General features: G+C 44.4%; 1 long non-coding RNA gene across 1 annotated transcript in view; it reads right to left on the reverse strand.

Annotated features, from left to right (window-relative positions):
- The window catches only part of LOC129627056 (uncharacterized), a 94,025-nt gene extending 86,262 nt beyond the window's left edge, over positions 1-7,763 (reverse strand). Inside the window, exons 1-3 of the long non-coding RNA XR_008702401.1 lie at positions 6,854-7,763; positions 4,888-4,975; positions 304-358 (exon numbers count right to left, since the gene is read on the reverse strand). This is a non-coding gene — a long non-coding RNA (uncharacterized LOC129627056). The remainder of the gene's footprint in view (positions 1-303; positions 359-4,887; positions 4,976-6,853) is intronic.
- Positions 7,764-10,133: the final 2,370 nt, after the last annotated feature.

Here is a 10,133-nt window from a genome sequence, read left to right on the forward strand (position 1 = left end):
TCCTTGCAGTCCGAGGGACTCTCAAGAGTGTTCTCCAACACCATAGTTCAAAAGCATCAGTTCTTTGGGGCTCAGCTTTCTTTACAGTCCAAGTCTCACATCCATACATGACTACTGGAAAAACCATAGCCTTGACTAGACGGACCTTTGTTGACAAAGTAATGTCTCTGCTTTTTAATATGCTGTCTTAAAATGAATGCTTTTTAGTTTTACTTGTCCAAAAGATATATTTAATATGTACTTTACTTTTTTAAAAAACTTGTATAAATTAAAAATTTTCAGCTAAAATGAATACTCATTTACCTGAACATGAATTTAAGAATGATCCCAGCCAGAATGTTTTCCCTCCAGCCAATCTCTGTTAAAAAAAACAAATACAGAATTTAACATACTAGTTCTTAGCCTTTTTTAAGCAAGGTTGGTTGAATTCTTAATAGCTCCTCTCCCAGATAAATGCAGACACAGTCTTATATAAATATTGCAGGACAGTATCCCTGAGGTCCACTGATGTCCCACTGTGGCACTCCAGTTCTTTTGCTTTGGTTTCTGTTGTCCTCCCATGCTGCACAGCTTACGGGACCTTAGTTTCTCAACCAGGGATTGAACTTGGGCCACAGCAGTGACAGCACCGAGTCCTAACCACTGGAGCGTCAGTCGTGTGCGACTCAGCCACCTCATGGACTGCTGCCCATCAGGCTCCTCTGTCCATGGAATTCTCCAGGCAAAGAATACTGGAGTGAGTAGCTATTTCCCTTCTCCAGGGGATCTTCCCAACCCAGGCATCAAACCCAGGTCTTCTGCATTGCATGCTGATTCTTTACCATCTGAGCCACCAGGGAAGTCCCCTAACCACTGGACCACAAGGGAATTCCTCTGGCACTCTAGTTTAAAAAGGCCAGTAACATTCAGAATACTTGAATAGGAAGCACAAAGAGTAACTCCTGTGTGAAGGGTCTTTAAGGAAGATCGGCATTGTAGAACAGTAGCTTACTGCAGGATACATTTTTGTTATCTTTTGAAACTCTCAGCTGAGATGAAAAGATTGGGAGCAGGGGTGAAGAAAAGGGGCGACCCCAAAGATGAAAAAAGGTCATGAAAGTCGATTTGGGATGGAGCAGCATGAAATGAAAGCACCTACCCGAGAGGGGCAGGTGGAGGGTCGTTGTTGAGTCTTTAGTAGGCCCACTTCAGGGGGACTGGAACGTCAGGGGAATCCAGCAGCTCCATCACATCTCAAGAGCAGTGACTGCACGGAGTCTAACGTAGGCGACTCAAGCAACACGGGCTTGTGAGGGATGGGACTGTCAGGGTTCCACAGTTTGACATCTGCTAAGATTATCGAGCTCCTTCGTTTGATTTTATACTGACCAAAGACTAGTCACTGTGGCATTGTCTGTAAAATCGAAAATGCTAGGAACAACCTAAATGTTTACACATAGGAGAATAGTTGAAAATCTTGTGGTACATTGCATAATGGAAGTCAATGCTCATTGGTTTTAAAAAATGAGATCAAATCTATGAACTGATTTGGAGCAATTTCTGAGGCTCTGAAGTGGAAAAAAAGCAAAGTGCAAAAGCGTATTTAAGATACCCTGTATGCAAGAAAGAAGGGAATGTAAGAAAACACACCTGTATCTGGTCATTTGTACAAAATATAGGAAGAATAAACCAGCAGCTAAACCTTCAGAAAGAAGGTGAAGTTGCTCAGTCATGTCTGACCCTTTGCGACCCCATGGACTGCAGCTGCCAGGCTCCTCTGCCCATGGGATTCTCCAGGCAAGAATACTGGAGTGAGTTGCCATTTCCTTCTCCAGGGGCTCTTCCCAACCCAGGGATCAGCCTGGGTCTCCTGCATTGCAGGCAGACTCCTTACTGTGTGAACCATCAGGGAAGTTATTAAACCTTCAGAGGGCAGAGAAAAAAGCCAAAGAGAGGAATTGGGACAGGTTCCTTGGGATGAGGAAAGCGCAATGTTTCTCTTGAGTGTCCCTTTTGTACAGTTTTGGCTTTCAGAAACCACAGTAATGCTCCCAGCACCCCCACAAAATAAAAGATGAAAATCAACCGGGGTGTGTGAAGGAGGAATCTCAAATTTGGAACCAGTTACAATTGCACCTATTACAAATGACAATATAACCACACTGAAGGTGTGGTTAAGTAACTGGAAATTAGCATTTTGAATGGGTACTATTAATATAAGGCTAAGATGAAAAGAACCGTAGACAAATAAGCCAAGTGGTCATCTGGGCTCACAAAGGTATGAGTTAGCAATTCTATCATTCTGTGTGTATGTTAGGACTGGACATGTGAACGGAATATATGGTGGATAATGAGAGCCAGTTTCACACCCCCTGACACAGACACACACTAAGGTAACCCCAAGCAAGGTCAGAGCTTCTGTAATCCCTTCCCCTTCAGTGAAGGCTGAACCAGTGGTTGCTTCTAACCAACAGAATATGGCAAAGGTGAAGGGACTTTGTAGATGTAATAAAGTCCCTAATCGGCTGATTTTAAGGTCAAAAGAGTCTCCTGGATGGACTGAACAATCAGGCAAGCCCTCTGAAAGAGAGTCTAGATGCTAAACTTCATTAATTATGATGGGAGTGCAAATTAAAACCATAATGAAATACAATTATATATTCACTTGATTGGCAAAAATTCAATGCTGACAATGACAAGCGGAGGTGGGTCTACTGTTCACACAACCACCCCGTGTCCTGGTAGCTCCGTTCCAGGTACAGACCATACAGAAATGTGTGCTTTTGTGCATTAGGACTCTCGTCCCAGAATTTTCCTTTCAGCATTTTTTTCCCAACAGCCAGAAACTGGAAACAACCCAAACGCTCGCCGGTGGTAGGCTGGATAAACTGGCGCACCCATGTGGTGCACTGCTATGTAATCGTGACAGTGGACCACCTGTAGCCATACCCGTCAGATAGGAGCGATTTTTGAAATGTGAGAAAAGGAAATCACGCGAGAGTGGGGGAGAACTGGGCTCTAGGAGCCAGGGTTGGAGAAAGATACACTGTTCACTGTGTACATCCTTTTGTATTTAACTCAACTTCAATGAAACTAAGTAACTGTTTTTCAGCTTCTTGGTTCTATTCCAGACCTACTAAATCGGAATCTCCAGAGGATGCCTAGGAATCTGGGTTCTTCCAGCTCCCTGTGATGTTTAGGCAACTGAAGTTGAGAATCCCTGGTGGCAGAAGAGGGAGTCAGAGCAGACTGTGCTGTCAGGAATTCCAGGGACCACATCCCAGTCCTCCTTGTCCCTCCCCAGAAGCTGGGAGCCCTAGCTCTTTCCTTGGGAGCAGACATCCCAGGCACAGCTCTTGAAGGCTGGTTCCCGTTGCTGCCCTGGAAATAAGAGGCACTGGCCCACCCACCACAAAGTGCGTTCTTAGTCTCAGGTGACCAGCCAGAGAAGAGTGTGACTGCTCCCTGCTCCCTGTCTCATCCTTCTATCTTGATCTCCTTCCTTCCTTTAGTGGCTCTGCCTCTGTTTCATTAGACCATGGATGATACGCAGTTGAGAATTATATTAAGACTTGAGTTCTGTGTCTTTGGGTTAATTTTAGGTCTAAAATACTAAGGTATCCTTCTTTAGCATGCAAATTTATATTTTGAATAAAAACTTCTGCCGGAATGTACAATTTTGGATCCCATAAGGCTGCAGACTCTAGACCTGGCCTTTCCAGATGGTAGCCCCTAGCCACAAGTGGTTATTTTAATTGGAATCAAATAAAATTAAGAGTTCAGCCCCTCAGTCACAGCAGTCATATTCAAGTGTTCAATAGCCACATGTGGCCAGGGGATGCCATAATAGACAGTTTCAGATACAGAACATTTCCTTCACCCATAACAATCTCTATGCCTCGCAACAGTTCCACAGCTCCTGTGTAGCAGTCTCGGACCGCTGCTCTGCCAGGCAGCTTTCCCCCACTTTATCAGATAATCTGCTTTAAGTCATCAGAACTATGAAGGCTGTCATCCTCTTTCTTCACGGCCACTCTCCTTCCCACCCAGCCTCAACGCCATTCTGCACCATCCTCATGATCGCATGCTTAACTCTGCGCCTTCTCTCTTTCAGACATGCCTCCTCTGCTGATCTCCAACCTCATGTTAATCCAAATGCAGGCCTTTGTTTCTACACTCAAGCTGCCTAAGAGCTACTGGAGGAAATCACACAACTGTGGGGACTGGGGCCATGAGACACTCGGGGGGTACAAGCTCGAGCTTGATTGTTGGGCCATCCTATTGTGCACCCCTGGTCAACTTGACACAATTCCCCTTCTCTGCTCACCTCAAGACTCCTATCCCAGGGCCATCAAGCTTTAATGTGCAGACGAATCATTTGGGAGATCTTATGAAGAATGCAGGTTCTGATCCACTAGGTCCAGGGTGGGGCCAGAGACTCTGCATTTCTTAACGGGCTCACCCTAGAGAAGTTTGTGAAGCTGAAAAGTGGATTAGCAGTTACAGAGCTGACCAGGCTTTGTTGATGATAAATGAAGCCTCTAAAATAACAGTAACAGAGTCTGACATGGTGGCTTCCCTGGACAGCTTCTTTCTCAATCAGCCTTCCCAGGACCTGCTTGTCCCTATTATCTCTGAAACCCCGGGAGGCCCTGGCCAAGGTTTCCTGCTTCACATCAAGCCTGGACCCCAGGGGACATGAACGGCACCTGGCTTTGTCTCCCTGATGAGCCTAGGCTGTGTCGATGGCACCCATCAGTAAGGGAGTCAAACGGATCAGTACGTTGCACTTAGAAGTTTCTGAGTTTTCACAGGTCAGGCAGTAGTTTTTGGGGGAAGAAAAATGACATACATCTACCCAGAAATCCAGAACAAGTTAGAAAGTCTTGGAACTAGGGAACATCTTACAAAAAGTTTTGCTGATCCAAAAACATGTAGCGTTTGGCAAACACGTGCTGCAGAATGCATTTGCAGCCCCAGAGTTCTGCAGAAGCACCTGAGGGATTAACACAAGAAACTGCTGTTAATACTCTTGCTCTTAAGCAAAATGATGAAGAAGTTGACGTATAGCAATGTAAATAAACTCAAGAATTCCTTCTTGTATACTTTGTCATATAATTGGATTGGTAGAACTTGCGTGAGGTCACAACATTCAGGGGAGGACTTGACAAATTAAAAGGACATCAGTTTCAGGTTCCAACTAAAAGGTTGCGCCTCCCTTTTAATAGAATCTGTACATTTGACATTTTCTAAAATCTCTGTAGTGCTGACATACTAAATTTCGTCTAGGTGGAGAGTCTCTCTGGCTATATTTTCTATTTTAAAACCATAAAGTGGGGGTGCCATTGCTAAGACACTTCTTGGTAATTCAAATACCTGGTTATTATACAAAAATAATCCACTTCAGACCCAAAGACTTATTATGTTTACTGTCAGTTTTGGCAGAACTGACTTTTACATCTATTTTCCAGTTGAAATACCCTCGTCAGAGACTGGGAAATGTTGAATTCAAGTCATATCCCATAGCTACACCTGTGCTGTGACTGAAATTCCAGTAAGTGTGTGAAACGATCCCGAGGAAGTACAGCTGACGAAGATGTGACTAAGTGCCTCTGTGCCTCTCACACGGGGCCCTGGGGAACAGGCAGAAACCAGGGGACTGCGCTCCTTGGAGTGTTATTGTAGTATTTTTTTTATAGGAGCTTAAATATTGACACTACCCTTTTCAGTGGCTTGTCTTCTAAATTCATTCTTCTGGCTGTTTTTCTGTTTGTTTGTTTTTTAATAGGTAAGGTAAACTAAAATTGGGCCTACTCTGTGGTAATTTCTTTAAATGTAAATGCTAAATACACAGAAGTGTCTGACAGGATGACAGCTGGGCTGTAGGAGCCGGGTCATGAATGGGGTGTGAAAGGCAGGGCGCTGGCCTCTCTCCCTCAGATGGAAGGGCCGGGGACAGCGGCTCTCCTAAGGAAGTTTCTTGCTGTTGGGTGGTATTGATCCCACGGACAAGCACCTGGCTGGCCTCTGTGTGATTCGTTGTGTTGATTCGATGTTAAGTTGCTACTGAGAAACAACCTTATGCCATCTTGCTACTTCCCTCAGCTCCTTAAAGACTTACAAACTCACTGCACATTCCTGCCTCACTGCCTGAGCTGTATACACCGTTTCTGCTTACCTGCCGTTGGCGGGAATTTCAGTCGGTGGTCTCTACTAGTCGCAAGGGAGAAGGGGAAGCATATTTGGCCCTTCTTTCAGCCAAATAAGGGGATCTACTACTGACGAAGAGCGAGGGCACGGACGCCAGGGTGGGGTGCCTCCCCACCCTCCCACTGGAAGCCGCTCATCCTACAAGGCCTAGGACAGGCATCACTTACTCCCACGGGTCTTCCTGTTTCTTCCTAGTCCCCCTCAGCAGACTCCCAGCCACTCATTTCTCTGAAGCCCCACTTCTACTTTTTCTTGCTTTGGGGCCTTGACAACCAGATCTATGCACCTTCTCAGGGCTCAGGCTAAATTTAGGTCCTGAACCTTGGACACCTGTGGCTCAGTTTCATGCGGGGCTCCACATGTTACCCACTCCATGCTTCTAAGAACCGTATGTTCACGTTTGTGTGGAGAACCTGGGACATGTGTGGCAATTTGCAGCCTGAGACCCCTGGACTTGTGGGAAAACCAGTAAAAATATCTATGCCATTTTCAATATAAATATTGAGGCTGCAATATATATTAAGCTAACAAATCTTACACACAGCCTGAATTGTATGTTATTGTTGTTCTGTCGCTCAGTCATGTCCGACTCTGCAACCCCATGGACTGCAGCACGCCAGGCCTCCCTGTCCTTCACCATCTCCCAGAGCTTGCTCAAACTCACATCCACTGAGTCGGTGATGCCATCCAACCATCTCATCCACGTGGTCCCCTTCTCCTTTCGCCTTCAATCTTTCCCAGCATCAGGGTCTTTTCCAATGAGTCAGCTCTTTGCATCAGGTGGCCAAAGCACTGGAGCTTCAGCTTCAACATCAGTCCTTCCAATGAACACCCAGGACTGATCTCCTTTAGGATGGACTGGTTGGATCTCCTTGTAGTCCAAGGAACTCTCAAGAGGCTTCTCCAACACCACAGTTCAGAAGCATCTATTCTTTGGCACTCAGCTTTCTTCACAGTCCAACACTCACACTCACACATGACCACTGGAAAAACCATAACCTTGACTAGACAGACTTTTGTTGGCAAAGTAATATCTCTGCTTTTTAATACGCTGTCTAGGTTTGTCATAGATTTTCCTCCAAGGAGCAAGCGTCTTTTAATTTTATAGCTGTAGTCATCATCGGCAGTGATTTTGGAGCCCAGGAAAATAAAGTCTCTCACTGTTTCCATTGTTTCCCCATGTATTTGCCACGAAGTGGTGGGACTGGATACCATGATCTTCCTTTTTGAATGCTGAGTTTTAAGCCAGCTTTTTCACTCTCCTCTTTCACCTTCATCAAGAGGCTCTTCGGTTCTTCCTGACTTTCTGCCATAAGGCTGGTGTCATCTGCATATCTGAGGTTATTGATATTTCTCCCGGCAGTCTTTATTCTGGCTTGTGCTTTATCCAGTCCAGCATTGTGCATGATATACTCTGCATATAAGTTAAATAAACAGGGTGACAATATACAGCCTTGATGTACTCCTTTCTCAATTTTGAACCAGTCTGTTGTTTCAAGTCTGGTTCTACCTGTTGCTTCTTGACCTGCATACAGATTTCTCAAGAGGCAGGTCAGGTGGTCTGCTATTCCCATCTTTTTAAGAATTTTCCACAGTTTGTTGTGATCCACACAGTCAAAGACTTTACCATAGTCAATGAAGCAGAAGTAGATGTTTTTCTGGAAATCCCTTGCTTTTTCGATGAGCCAGCAGATGCTGGCAATTTGACCTCTGGTTCCTCTCCTTTTTCTATATCCAGCTTGAACATCTGGAAGTTCTTGGTTCACAAAGTGTTGAAGCCTAGCTTGGAGAATTTTGAGTATTACTTTGTATACTTTGTATTACTTCGTATTATTTTGTACAAGTCAAAATATTTGTTGTTTCTATAAATGAAATTTCAGTGCCAACCAGAACCTTTGTTTGGCAGCTAGAGCTCCAAGACTAAAGGGGTCTCTGGTTAAAAACAAACAAAAATGTATTTTCACTGTCTTAGGTGCTCAAGAAACATTTTCTCATGAAGGGCACTATTATTTCTTTCATTACATGAAACATATCTTCCAAAAAGAGTAGGCCCATGGGATGTCCCTGATATGGACAGGGACATAACGATGGACATTGAGGATGCCCCTTAATGCAGTGGTTAAGACCCTGCACCGCCAATGCAGGGACACAGGTTCAATCCCTAGTCAGGAACTAAGACCTCACATGATATGAGTCGTGGCCAAAAGATTTTTTAAATGGGCCCATAGTTGCTTATTGGCAATTATGAAGTCTGAGAGCTCTTAAAACCAAGTTATTTCATAGCTTTGGCACAAAACTAATTTTGCAGCAAAACTGCTTGAACTGACGTAAGACTCAGTTGTGTCATAACATTCCTCCCAAAATATCTGCTGAATACTGGTGTTTTGTTGCTTTTTTTTTTTTTTCTGGTTCTTTTATAACCGTAAAAACGTCAAACAGAGTCAAAGATACCCTGTGGTAATAGTGAGAAGATAAAAAGAAGAAAAGAAGTGTCTTTCATTAACAACAGCACAGCACAGTGGCGTTATTACAGAAGCTTGATCCTGCGGTCTGTGAGGCATCTGACTGGAGATTATGAAGTAGAATAATTATGAAATATGACTTAAAGAAACAGATGTTGTTTAAGGTATACAGTGATGATGGACAAAAATTAGTAAAAATAAAAAACCAGAAAATGTTGCATAGAACAAAAAAAGTTAAGACCTTGACCAAGTTTTGGCTCAGTGGATTCCACAAGAAGGGAATGTGTATCTGGAATATATGCCACGAAGAATGGAACCTGAAGGTCTGTGTGAACATTTATTAGAATTGGCTACAGATACTGAAGAAGCAGGGTAGAGCCCTTGGAGGAAGGCAAGGCAACCCGCTCCAGGAGTCTTACCTGGAGAATCCCATGGACAGTGGGGCTTGGCAGGCCATAGTCCACGGGGTTGCAAAGAGTTGGACCCAACTGAAGCGCCTTAGAGGGCACGTTGAAGAAGCATCACTGTGTGAAATGATCTGGAAATCAAGTGGGAAAAGCTTCTAATGATCAGAAAATTATATGGGTAAATTTGATAAACTCATGCCTGACGAAAACCTTATCCTTGAACAAACTGACAGCGTAGACAAAACAACTCTTTCCTGGAAATACACTCTCGGAAAGACGTGCACAGCACTGAAGAGTGACCACAGGTCATGGGGGTGCTGTGACCGCTGCCCCGTAGACAAACTAGCAGCATCTGGAGGGGGCAGCCCCTCAGATGTCAGAAAGGCTTATGTCATTTACCTGCACTGCAACGACGCAAACAGGACACCGGTAGCCAGAGAAATACAGTGATTTACCGGGGCTGCACACAGGACACAGGTAACCAGAGAAATACTGTGATTTACTGGGGCTGCACACAGGACACCGGTAGCCAGAGAAATACGGTGATTTACCGGGGCTGCACACGGGACACCGGTAACCAGAGAAATACGGTGATGGGTCCGTGAGGATTTACAGGGGTATTCCCTGCAGGCAGGCTGCCTCGGAAGGACTGCAAGATGTTACTTTTCCTAGAGAAGTGCTCCACAAGACCACCCTGAATTTCCTGTGATGCCAATGTGGAATTATCCTCAGTGAAGAACAAGTAAAATCATTTAAAAGTAAGACAAATATTGTCCTAGGTGCCTGCTTGCTGAAATTAACAAGGGTCTCAGAATCAAAGTGTTTCTGGAAAAGTTCAATCTTCAGGATGCCATTAGGTGCTCAGGCTTGGAATTACAGTGATACATCAATATTAAAAGTGCTTTTCACTGATATGATGCATAAACAGTCACTAATCATGAGAAAATTCAGACAAACTCAATTCGAGGGACGTTTTTCAAAATACCTCACCAACACTTCTCAAGAGTTTAAGGTTGTGAAAAACAAGGAAAGATGGGAACTGCCATAGGTTCAAGGAGAAACCAGGGAGACATGA

The sequence above is a fragment of the Bubalus kerabau genome, chromosome 14 (genome assembly GCF_029407905.1).
Source record: "Bubalus kerabau isolate K-KA32 ecotype Philippines breed swamp buffalo chromosome 14, PCC_UOA_SB_1v2, whole genome shotgun sequence".
Taxonomy (NCBI): domain Eukaryota; kingdom Metazoa; phylum Chordata; class Mammalia; order Artiodactyla; family Bovidae; genus Bubalus; species Bubalus kerabau.